The sequence below is a fragment of the Magnolia sinica genome, chromosome 3 (assembly GCF_029962835.1).
Source record: "Magnolia sinica isolate HGM2019 chromosome 3, MsV1, whole genome shotgun sequence".
NCBI classification, from domain to species: Eukaryota; Viridiplantae; Streptophyta; class Magnoliopsida; order Magnoliales; family Magnoliaceae; genus Magnolia; species Magnolia sinica.
In genome coordinates this window covers 69,334,937-69,348,651 of record NC_080575.1, presented here as the reverse complement: position 1 = coordinate 69,348,651, position 13,715 = coordinate 69,334,937, and the positions used below count along the sequence as shown (strand labels likewise).

The 13,715-nt window shown below is 35.2% G+C and overlaps 1 long non-coding RNA gene across 1 annotated transcript; it reads right to left on the bottom strand.

The window, feature by feature from the left end:
• Positions 1-9,988: 9,988 nt before the first annotated feature.
• On the bottom strand, positions 9,989-13,051 carry LOC131238534 (uncharacterized). The gene is made up of 3 exons (XR_009167899.1): positions 12,761-13,051; positions 10,834-11,036; positions 9,989-10,083 (listed from the first exon to the last, which is right to left on the bottom strand). It is a non-coding gene; the product is annotated as an uncharacterized LOC131238534 (long non-coding RNA).
• Positions 13,052-13,715: the final 664 nt, after the last annotated feature.

Sequence of the window (13,715 nt, the reverse complement as noted above, 5' to 3'; positions counted from 1 at the left end):
ACACTGGTGAGAGGGTTTCTAAGAATTTGTGTGGTTGGATGATCTTTAACAGTCCTTAACTCAGAATCAGTCTGATTCGATGAAGTATCGGGTTTATCAATGATTAGTACTTCATCATTATCTGAATTAGAGATTGGTGTGTTTAAGTGATCATCAATGACAACATTAATGGATTCTTGAATCACACCAGTCCTTTTGTTCAGAACTCTATAAGCTCGACTATTTAAAGAGTATCCTAGAAAAATACCTTCATCACTCTTTGTATCGAACTTTTCCAAATTTTCACGATCACGTAAAATATAGCACTTGCTGCCAAAAACTTGAAAGTATTTAACAGTAGGCTTTTTATTGAACCACAATTCGTAAGCCCTTTTATTATTATCTTTTCTAGTGTATACTCGGTTAATAATATAGCAAGCTGTGTTGATTGCTTCAGCCCAAAGATTTTTAGAGAGCTTCATGCTATTCAACATGACATTAGCCATTTCTTGAAGCACCCTATTCTTCCTTTCTACAATTCCATTTTGTTGTGGAGTTTTGGGAGCAGAGAATTCATGTAATATTCCTTGGTCGGTACAGAACTTCTCAAAATTGCTATTCTCAAATTCAGATCCATGATCACTACGAATTTTACTGATTTGAGAAGATTTTTCAGTTTGAATCCTTTTGAGAACTTTTCTTACTTCTTCAAGGGTTTCAGATTTATCCCTTAAGAAGACTACCCACGTATATCTAGTAAAGTCATCAACTATTACCAAGATATACTTTTTACCACCACGACTTTCCGTTCTGGGAGGTCCTATCAGGTCCATGTGGAGAAGTTCGAGTGGTCTTGATGTGGTATTTGAATTCACCTTTTTGTGTGAGTTCTTTGTTTGTTTGCCTATCTAGCACTCACCACATATTTTATCTAATTTTTGAAGTTTGGGTAAACCTCTTACAAGTTCTCGTTTGCTCAATCGATATAAATTTCGATAATGTACATGTCCAAGACGTTTCTGCCATAAGTCAGTCTCGTCTGTATGGACCATGTAACATGTTTGATTAGATGAGCTGGATTTACTAATAATATAGCAATTTTCAGATGTTCTACATCCAGTTAATATTACAAAACCCTTATTGTTTAGTATTTCACAGCTTTGATTAGAAAACCGAACATTATGATTATTATCACATATTTGTGATATACTAAGCAAGTTGTGCTTTAGGCCTTCAACATATAAAACATTTTTAAACACCGGAAGATTAAAAAGTTGAACCGTACCTTGGCCTATAATCTTGCAGTTGCTACCATCACCAAATGTGACTGAACCATCAGTCATATCTTTCAGATCGGTGAATAAAGCTTTGTCACCTGTCATATGCCTGGAGCATCCACTGTCTAGGTACCACTTTGAATGACTTGTTGCTTTGAAAGCAGTGTGAGCAACCAAGCAGGTAACTTTAGGAACCCATTTCATAACTGTTTTGGGTTTAGAAACATAGTTGGTCTTCTTTTGTGTATATTTGTAGGAATGACCTATATAGTTAGATTTTAATAGCTCCTTGAGTAAATCAACTATCTTTTCAGCTAGTGGATTTCGTTTCTGATTAAAGTTGACATGGCTGTTTCTAGGTTTTTAAAAAGTTTTTGAATTTCTAGAAAAATCTTGATAAGTACTTTTCCCTTTTGAGTTTGAGGACTCTCCTTTAACAAACATAGGAGGAGTATACTTTTGTTTAGGAGGTAGATTTTTATCATAGCCCAATCCGGATCGATCGCCACATTTTCTAGATCCGGATAAAAGTTTTTCTAACTTTGGATCACCTTGGGCATATTTCCATGTGTCCTTTAAACTCAGAAGAGAAGATACTCCAGTTTTAAGTTTCTCAATTTCAGATTTTAAATCAACAATTAGGGAGTTTTTGAATTCCAAATCACATTTCGATTTTTCAAAACAATCTGAAATTTGTGATTTTCTAAAATAAGCGATTCAAAGCAATTTTTGAGTTTAGAAAACTTTTCTTTTTGAAGTTTAAGTTTGACAGCAATTTTACAACTTTCCTTATATAGGGCATTGTAAGCATCTTGAAGATCATCTTCATTTTCACATTCACTATTCAGATTTTCTTCACTTGTAGAGTTATTATCTGAAAATGTGAATTTGGCTAGAGTCATAAGAGCTTTGACCTCATTGCCCGACTCAGTTTCAGAATCTTCTGATTCAGAAGAACCTTCAGAATCAGATGATTCATCCCATGTAGCCAACATACCCTTCTTCTTGGGTTTGTCCCTTTTAGGACATTTATTTGCTAAGTGCCCATAATCTTGACAGTTGTAACATTGACTATCTTTCAAAGATTTTTGAGATTTGGGTCTAAACTTCTTTTTATCATTTGATTTTTGAAAATCAACTCTTTTCTTGCTTTTGAAAATTTTGTAAAATTTTTTAGCTAAAAGAGCCATATCATCTTCTGAATCAGAATTTTCTTCTGAATTACATTTAGAAGATTTTAGTGCGATAGATTTACCTTTAAGAGCTTTAAAGTTTAACTCGTAGGTTTGTAGAGAACCAACTAGTTCTTCAACCCTCATATTATCCGTATCACGAAGTTCCTGGATTGCTGTTACTTTAGAATTGAACCGTTCAGGAAGTGAGCGTAGTATTTTTGCACACACTTTACTTTCTGGGATTTTATCGCCAAGACCCCACATTGAGTTTACAATGTCATTCAATCTAGTGTAGAAGTACATAAACATTTCATTTTCCTCCATATGAATTTCTTCAAATCTGGTTATGAGGAGTTGGACTTTAGATTTTTTGACAATTGTAGTACCCTCTTGTGTCATTTCTAATATATCCCAAGCTTGCTTTGCAGTATCACGAGAAATGATTCTTTTGAACTCATCCGGTGATAGTGCGCAAGTAATTGCATTTAGTGCTTTAGCATTTGCACTACTCTCACTTTTCTGAAGGGTGGTCCATTGGTAATATGGTGTGGTTTTCATAGATTTTGAACCATCAACCCCAGTAACTTCCATGATAGGAGGATTCCATTCAGTCACTATTGTTTGCCACACATTTTCATCCATTGATTTGAGGAAGATCCTCATTCTGGCTTTCCAATAAGCATAGTTGGAGCCATCAAAGCGTGGAGGCCTAGTGACTGAAAGGCTATCAAAATTTGACATCTTAAATAGCTTAAATCGTTAGCTCAGGAATTAAATCCAAGAATAAAAAGAGCTATTAGGCTCTGATACCACTTGAAAAGGCCAAGCTATATGTCCTAGAGGGGGGGTGAATAGGACAATGCCAAATAAAAACTTATAACAGCGGAATAATAAAGAAAATGATAGCCAAATTAAATAACAATGCAGGAAAGAAAAACAACCTCAAAATTCAGATCTTGAGAGGTTGATACAAACGTTATTCTAAGGACAACCTTACACCAAAAACAGAGTTTATGGTAGGACAACCTTATTTCTAGAAAGGTCTTTGTATCAAGTCTCAAATCGAAGAGGAATATAAAAATAAATATAAACTGAATTGAAATAACTTGTAATTAAAAATGTATTGTTCTAGGGACAGCCATACACCATAAAAATGGCAGGGCAACCTTGCTGGAACAACTTTCAAATGAAATTGAAAATCAAGCTTAAAAAGGAATAGCAGAAAATAAATTCTAAGCTATTACAACATTCTCACAAAGCTTGAAATAATTACAACATTCACCACCATACATACATCCCACAAAAAGAATAAAAAAAAATTAAAAGAATAAATCAATCAACCACAACACAAGGGTTTATAGTGGTTCGCCTATGTGTTCACCAACTGTTATACAACAGCCACACAAAATGCTACTCCACTCCTAATATCCTCACATAGGGGATATTAGCGTTCACTAAAAATAGGTTTTCCCAGGTTCACCCAAAACCCTTACAATTGTGTCTTTGTATGTGGGCTTACACAATTAAAAAAAAACCCCACTTCTGAGTTTTCCTGGCTCTCCTCAGATAACCAAAATAATAAGATTTTTCTGGCAAATCTTGAAAGAAACCAAAATAATAGAAAGGAATTTACAATATGTAAAATACCTGAAAATCTTCTTCGTTGTAGCAGCCCGGTAGAACCAAATCAAAGTAGATGATTGAATGTCCAAGTTCAATGTCCAGTACTCGATTACAATGGTTCTAATTCTAATAGATTTTAAATTAAACCAAATAGGGCTTGCCTTAATTGATTTTGATTCCAAAGAAAGGGAATAATAATTCCTCTTTTCAAATCGGATTGGAATAGCAGAAACAAAATCAATTAAAATAAAGCTAAGGAAAGAAGAATATTAAATAAGCACACTTAGCTTAGATGGAGCACAGAATTATCTCTCAGAAGTTCGACGAAGATTGGCTTGAATACTTTAATTAAATCGATGATTTCTTCTGAGATTCGTGCACTATTTATAGGTGAGAAGATCGGGTCTTCGACTGGTCTAGAGTGCTCTTCGACTAGTCGAAGCAACAACAGATATTTGAAAAATCCGGCGGGATATGCTCTGACCGTTCTACGACTGGTCGAAGCTTTCCTACGACTGGTCGTAGGTTTCCTTCGACTGGTCGTAGGTCCTGAATATCTTTGCTGGACTTCGAGTCGAAGAATGTACGACTGGTCGAAGATTAGTCGACACTGTTCCTACGACTGGTCGAACAGATTCCAGGACTAGTCGAAGGCTAACAGATTTTATCCGGAATTTGTAACAAACTTACGACTGGTCGAGAAAATTCTTAGATTGGTCGAAGTAAGTCTAGGACTAGTCGAAGAAGGCCTAGGACTAGTCGAAGAACAGACCAATCACATGTAAAATAACATTCGACTTATGTATCCGAAATGACTTACTTCTAAGGTCAACCTATGGTCAAACAAACCTCAATCATGAAGTATGGACATTGAAGCATTAGGAACAAGTGACCTTGAAGTATCAGTCTTGAAGTCTTGATGTAGTTGAACTCTTCATGTAACTCAATCTTGAAAGTGGCTTGAGTTTCAGATTGAGTCTTGAGTTCAGCTTGAGTCTTGTCTTGTGAGCAGTTCTTTCATTCCAGAGTCTTGTCTTATGAGCAGTTGTTTCATTCAAGATCTTGTCTTGTACTTGAGAGCTTTGCTTGTTGTAAGCTTAGCTTGTTCATGAATGTTGATCCTTGAGAGAGCTTCACTTAAGCAAGTTATATATAACATAATAGTGATTTTGTCATCACAAATTTGACAACAAACAGGGATAGAAACTATAGCACTTACACATTCATACCTTAAATATGATGTATGAACATTGGAACTTTTTTTCCTTTGGTTGATAGTTGATCTTTAAAGTTAACGAAGCTTGTGATCATTACACATGATGAAGCTTGAATTTGAAACCTTTTGAAGCTTCAACTTAAAGTATATTGAAACTTGAATTTGTAACTTTAAGAAGCTTGAACTTGAAATATCTTGAATTTTGAGCTTGAGGTTCAAAGTAAATCTTGAATTTTGAACTTGAAATATCTTAAATATTGAACTTTGTCTTGACTTGGAGCTTGAATTGTGAATCTTGAACATTGAACACACACTTGATGTTAAACTCGAATATGACCACGTTAACTTGCATTAAAGATCTTTGTTCTTAAGTGATGCATAGTCTTCATTATGTAGATGAACTACACAAGACACAGATTCCAAGAGAGGTTTTGGCACTACAAAATTTGACAATATAGGAGCTAGAAACCATAGCACTTACAATCTCCCCCTTTGTCAAATTTGTGACAAAACACGCTTCATAATAACATGACGCTACTAAAAAGGGGCAAAGGCTACAGATAAAAACCATAGCCAAAGACCTATGGCTACGGTTATCATCTGTAGCACAACTGTAGTCGTAGGTGTCGTAACAATAGGCCAAAAAGCTATGGCTACAGATTTAATCCATAGCTATAGATACAAATAGCTATAGATTTAATCCGTAACTATAGATACAAATAGCTACAGATTAAATCCTTAGCATATTTTATGTTGAAAAATCTACATACAGCTATGGATAATATTTGTAGCTAAAAGTTTTACTATATCCGTAGCTATAGGCCGAAGTGAGAAATGTCTACGGTGTCTAGATCTAAAGCTACGTCTATTAGCCGTAGCTTTTTTCTTTTATAAGAAAAACCAAAAATAATAATGGCATCTCTTATCAATGCTAGTACATGCCCTGATAGATCAATTCATTAAAAAAATTCAAATTCGACAATAAAAGAAACAAGTGCATATACAACAAATGAAAAAAATAATCTATCTTGGTGATAATCATGTTCAGGTGCCCTATATTGGAGGGGTTGGATGTATACATATACCACGTGGACCCCACAATTCTCATATTCATTGTTTTTTCAGAGAAAAAATAAATAAATAAAGGCATTTTTGTATTTCTTCCTGTGGAAAAGTACCTTCCATAAAAAGGGTATGGCTACCTATAATGGAGATAGGATTGTAAATTAGATATAAATTTCATAAAGGCAATAACTTAACATAGTGGAGCATAAGGGGATGACAAGTCAAGAAAAGGGTAAGGCCACCTGTAATGGAGATAGGATTGTAAAAAATCTTCAGCTCAAACATCCTCAAGTGAGGAAATGCAATAATAATAATAATAATAATAATAATATAAATTAATTAATTAATTGATTAAAATTAAAATTAAAGAAGAAGAAGAAGAAGAAGAGAGTCAGTCTATTTACCAAAGTGAGACATAAGCATGGATGAACCATTTGAAAATGACATATATAAATGTCCACAAAACAAAGTTAGGAGATCCAAAACCATGGGAACCTCTGAAACAAAAGAAAATCCAAATGGCCAAGTCAATGAGTAGTCGAATCAGCAGTTTAGTAATGCTCGCCAACAAAAAACAAATGCTAGCTTACCAAGCTATTCAAAGCATTATCTCCAAGGAGAAAGACGGCGTTCAATGAATGCATACCAGCCAATAACTGCCATATAAGGTAAATATACATACTTTGCTCAAAAAAAATGGAAATAAGGTCTAGTAAATAGTACAAAGAGTTGCTACATAGAAACTAAAAATGACTGGAAGAATGCATAATATTATCCATACAAAGTGTAGCTCGAATATTTTCCCTTTTTCTTCTTCAATTTATTAAGCTGCAGAGTTCCTCAAGACTTTTGGTTTTACCAAACAATGCTTCCGCCTTTTCAAAGCAAAGTGCTTTTGGGCAAGGTCTTAGATTCAAGAAATTCCGACGGTGGCTGTAACGGCCACCACCGTTATCTTTACGATACAGGCCGTAACAGCCTTCCTAGTTTCTTTTCTTTCTTTCATTTTTCTTCTTTTTTTTCTTCCTTTTAAAAAAATAAAAACTGTATCTACCCAATAAAAGACTATTACGGCCTTTACAAGGAGTGTAATGGCCATTATGGGCACCGTAACGGCAATTACCGGTCATTTTTTTCATAATGGCCATTACAGCCATTACAACCACGTACCGTGTAACAGTTGCCACTGTTACTTTTACGTGATGGCCTTTACAGTCCTATAAGGGCTTTTTTGGCTTAGCTTTTACCAAGCTATTTTTTATAAAAACTTATTCACTCCACATTGGCTAGTGTATGGAAAATTGAGATTTTAATCTACTTAGGGGTCATATGATGTCTACTAAAGGACTTGTGTTCTTAATTCCTCAAGTTCTTTGTAATAGTTATCCAATTGCACCATCCCAATTCCAATGCCGAATGCCATGAAACAAATGAATCAAAATCTCAAATTTTCAGATCCAATCGCCACCCAAACATACCAAGGAAGTTGATATGAGTTGCTAGTCCCCAATACTTGAGAGTATCTAAGTCATAAGCTCTTGCAATTGTCTTCCATATCATACCTATAAAAAAAATTGTGTTAGGAGAAAACAAGATTCTGATTAGAATAATTGAAGAAAACTCACAAGAATTGAAGCCTACTAAGATAAACTGTAGAAAAGAAAAATGAAATCCATGGGGCTTGGACATGATCAAGCTTAAGACACTTCCTAGTAGGATGACAAAAACTTGTAGAAAAAAAATTAATTAATTAATTACTACTCCTTACTTGCTTGGCTAAGTTTTTCTTTTTTTCTTCTTTTTTTTTTTTTAGAATTTTCCAATGGGACTCTTGATCCACACGTGATTGAGATCCTGACTGTTCATCAGGTGGAGCCCCAATTTAGATGTGCTGGCCCAAAACTCAGGTCTATGGGCTAATCATGTGCTCCTCATGTGTAGACAAGAATAGATAGTTAAGAAAACTTGATTCATAGCACATTTGATGTATACATGTGTTCCACCAGATAGCAGGTCTGTTTTACAAATTTCAAGTTGGCATGAGAATCATGAACTGCATAGTCTTATGCATAGTGGTTAAACTATAGACCTATCATGGATATAACATGGCCTAACAATCATTTAACCGATAAAATAGAAAAAGGGCCTCTGTTTTAGAGAAAACCCAAATCAAACCACTTGAAAATAAAAATTTAAAATTAAAATAAACCTCTGTTTTGCAGCCTTCTTTTGCAACAATACAAAAACCAAAAAGAAGAAGAAGAAGAAGAAAAAAAAAATCCAAATCAAATTACTTCTTTACTAACAAGTTATTTAATTTTTTTTAAAAAAAAATAAAATTTGAAGCCTTTGATTGCTAGCTAATTAGACAGAAAACCAAATTCAGACTATAAACAAAAAATATTTAGGACTGCTACCTATGCAACATGTAGATCCACTTCTAAAAACAAGATCCAAACATGTTAATAACAAACAACTATTCATCAATGTCATGTAATTGAAATGTTGCAAGCTTAGTGAATGATAAGAAATTCTTACTTGCACCCATATTGGTAATTACACAAACTCCTCTTTCCACAGCCAAAGGTAGGAGCAAAAACATCCAATCTGAAATTACACCAGCATTGGAAAGCAGGACTGAAGAAACCAAAGGACATTTTGTCAGAGTGAAGATCTCACATCTATGGGCCCACATTGATACATGTGTTTTATCCTTCCATGCCATACATCCATATGGGGAAAATAAAAGATGTACAAATGTTCAGATTCAAGAGGGAGGCGTGTAAAAATCAGATGCCAATACGATTCAATTAAAAGACATATACAAGTTATAACAAAGGCAAATAAAAAATGATCAATGGAGACAATGAGCATATAGAACAAATTCAACATTTTAAAACTCATAATGGCAAAGAAAATTGAGCTTCAAAGGTTTAAATGGATATTGCATGCCAATTGTCTCGAGTTCCTTCCGCCATTTCCCATTCAAACTGTCAAATATTGTAATCAATAAACGGTTAACATACCCAAGATCTGCAGGTCCACGAATTGTTTCTCACTAATGTAAATATAAGTTATATAGCTACAACATATTCACTACAAGAAGCCTACCCTATGCTCCACCCTAACATTACTTGAGCTAAGGTTTAGCGACGATCTAATTCAATTGGCATGCGGTTCTCAAAAACTAAGTCATGCATAAAAAAATAATAAACTGTCATCATCAACAAAAAAAAGAAAAACTTGATGTTTGATGGGAAGTGGATTATAAAACTTTTGCTAATATACCATTTAAAAGCTATTCCTAAATTGTTGGGAGAAAATTTATACTACCAGGGAATCCACAAATTATATCTGTGTGGTATAATTAATGAATAGAAAATTTATAATACATCTATGTGGTAACATACCAGGGAATCTGTAAATTATATCTGTTGCAATCTACATTTCAGGTTCCAGTTGATTCAAAGTATCTACCACAGTTCTGAACTCACAATGTATTCTCGATTCATTGCCTGAAATATAAACAACAAATATTCTCTTAGGAGTCTATATAAAGCTGGAATCATTGGTCTCGATCATTAATCAAAGGTACCACTGAAATTTAATTAAAAAAATTATCTGATCAACAATCTTTTCCCACTTACACTCAAAACAGAGTTGGGGCCATGTGATGTAAGAAGGCCATCCAACCCATCCATCATTTTCATCACCTCGTATTATCTCCAGATTTCGTAACTTAAGCAACCTAAAAGGAAAAAAAGGAAATAATGTGGAAATTAGAATTTGTGAGCCATGTCAGCTGTACATGATTAAATCAAATCTTATCCCCAGTACTAGGACAAATATTAAATGGGATAAATATGACAAAATGAGCACTTACCCAAAGTAATCCATAAATTCTCAAAGGAAGTTCTCAATCCACATTGTAATTTCATGATTTTCAAAACAAAGACTGAGAAATCGGAACAGAGTTCAAGAGCATCTCAATGCAAGTTCGAAAATAAGGGAATATGAATGATATCACACAATCAATGCAAAAATGGAGAAGGAAAACTAAACAGCTATCAGGCCTTTGTGATATTTGTAAAGCCAGCCCCAGTCCACAAATGACAGTGGTGAAATACTATGATGAACACCAACACTTTGCAAGTGCAGATGCTGGGAACTGAGAATTCATTCGGCAAAGGTAGGTATTGCAGAAATAGGTTGGTAAATAGCAGTTGACAACTGCTTCAAGTGCACAGGTTTTCAGGTGCACAATGGTTCAGATTAACAAACTAGTGATCTACACACAAATTGCATTGATGAGTAGGACTCAAATTTTGACTCTCTCAAGAGGCCTTCACCTCTCCTCAAAAATTAAATGAAAATTTTATGTGGACACATCATAGAAATCAGCCATACATACTCAACAACACAATCAACATTTTAAAATAAATCTCAAACATGGGAAACAGTTATTACTTCTAAAGTCACTAGGATGAATTCTATTTACCTACTTGATTTTTAATCTTTTTAAGGCCCAAGTGTTGTAGTGTTGAGATATTCCACCGTGAGAAGTATAGATTGTGTGAACAGCAAAAGGCTCTGGATTGTAAGGCTGATTTGATTTCCAAAAATAGAAATGGCCTCGTTGTTAAAACCCGTCAAGTTTACTGAGAGCTTCCCCACTGCAAGAGCTTCCACTCTAGCATGCACCTGAACATAACTTCCAATATAACAACTAGATTTTGGGGAAAAATATTAAAATAGAGACATCGACACTGACCCATGCTGATTTGCTTATACCCAATTCCTTTTTGGGTTTCAAAGAGCATGATTTTTTACTATAACCCAAGTGACATGGTAGGCTTAGCACATCAATCACTATGTAGGTAAATATGGACTCGCAAAACATAGAGAAATGAGGTGCGCTTCAGTGGTACTGGTACCACTGTAAGGTAGACTCAAAGAGGGGAAGCTAGTAAAGGCATATTCAAAATAGAAAACATAAGAGAATCCAAATTTCTGCATGAAATAGACAGATACTCACAGAACTTGCAGTGCGGTGACAGATCACATCATTTTTAGATTCATATCCATTGAGATAAAAAGGAATCCAAAATATTTCAAACAAAAAAGTTATGAAAAGGTACTACATTCTTGAACTTGTTTTGTTCACTCAACATGAAATGTGAAAATAGGTTATCATATGAGGCTCAGAAAAAAACTAGATTTTCTAGCACATGAGCAATAAAAGCTTGTTTTGTGCTAGAAATTACTAGACAGAAACCAGATTCATATGAGCACATGCAAAAAAATTTGGATTCCTTTTTGTAATTACTAGATCATATGAGCACATCCAAATTTTTTTGCATGTGCTGGGATCCTATTTCACATTTCCTGTGCTAGAAAATCCAGTTTTTGCATGCACATCTTAGACAAAAACCAGATTATATGAGCGAGTTGCATGAGATAGAAAGGTTCTACATTCTTGAACTTGTTTTGTGCAATAAGCATGAAATGTAAAATGGGTTATCATATGAGGCTCAGACAAAAACCAGATTTTCTTTATTGGGGAAACCAACATTAGCATAAGAGGATTCGGTGGAAATGCCCATCAAAACGAGAAAAACTGCTCACTGATCAATTAAGAATTATCAGGAGAATGCCGTAGAAATACCATGGCATTGTGTAACTAGAATCCAATGCATCCAACATTTCATAGTATTTTGCATAAAAATACAAAAGTTGATTTTTATTTTTATTTTTTGTTCAAAAGCAATGGATGTTTCCCAATTAGTTGGTATAAGGCTTTGATGATGATGAAGATTAATGGATGTTTCACAACCTGGAAATCCTACAGGAATTCAAACACACAGAGATTGAAGAGATGTATAAGAGGACATATGCCAGCACACCAATCATGTGGGATCTACACCTATCGCCGAGTAGATCCAACCATGAATATGCCCTGCTACAAAGTAGGTCAATCCACTCATCAGGTGGGCCACACTCATATTCAAAAAAATGAATAGCTGCTTTGATTTCACATCTCTCACACATGTGCCATGATCCAATTCTTTAATCACTTAATGGAAATCATTCAAAAAACAAGAAAAGGCTACAAAGACAATAGTTTTTTATTTTCTTAAGAACGTTAAGAGAACATGAGGCTTATAAGTCAGTCAAGCAACCATTAGACTTCACCCCCATCGCATTTAGAGACCGTCAGCTGGCCTTTATGGGTCCGGTAGTTGCCTGTTTCTGAAACAGGTAACTGGGGTGCATTAGCCTAGATTTTGAGATGTATGCCTAACATGAGGTGCAGATCTAATGGACAACTTGGATGACCCTCACACAACACGGTGGGCACTCCTTTCAATATTCAAAACCCATTCCACAAATTTCAGAAATGGAGAGAGAGAGAGAGAGAGAGTAACCGATGTCTGGATTTCCTCTCATTCTCCTCCTTTTTCTTCTTCTTCTTCTTCTCCTTCTTTCGAGTGCTCTCTAAGTCTCTCTCACAGATCAATGATGGGTTTAGGCGAAAGGGGGTTTTGAAAACCCTAGCGAGAGAGAGAGAGAGGTTGGGAAACAGAGAGAGGGGAATGGGGCCAAGAGACAGAGAGAGGGTGAGGGAGCGCAAGAGATCAAGAGAGGGCGGGGGAAAGGGAGAGGCTGAGTGTGTGTGTGAGAGAGAGAGAGAGAGAGATGGTTTGGGTTTTGGGAGATGGGCGCGGGTGCAAGAGAGAAAAGGGGATTTTTATTTGGAGGTACGCATGCGGGAGGATTAGAAGGGATTTAGTTTTGGGGGCCGGTGATGGACGGAAAGTGCTTAGATTTCTGGGGTCCACCATGATGTATGTTACTGATCCACTCTGTCCATTCATTTTAATAGATAATTTTAAGGGTTGATCCAAAAAAGGAGTCATATCGAAGCTGTAAGCAGATCCCATAAAATATTAACGATAGAAATTTATTTTTTATTATTTCCTACTGTGTGGTCCACTTAGACCTTCAATGTACCTTATTTTTGGGCTCATTAACTAAAACTATATATCAGAATATATGGGCTGCTTAGATAAAACATCCATATTCCAATGAGCCTCATGGAGCCCATTAAGCACCATCAATCTCTAATAAAATCCTGTTGGGGATGTAAGTTTTAGCTACTGATTAAATAGGATTTAGCTATGGATTAAATCCTTAGTATATTTGCTACGGTTTATATCCGTAGCCAAAAACATCCAAAGTCCATAGCCTTTGGTCAATTTTTTGGTAGTGTGAGCATTATATGCACAAAGAATCATGCATTATTAATATAAACTAGTTACAACCTGGTTAAAGAATTATGCACTAGTTATAAATAGGAAAAAGCATTAATTTTTATCAATT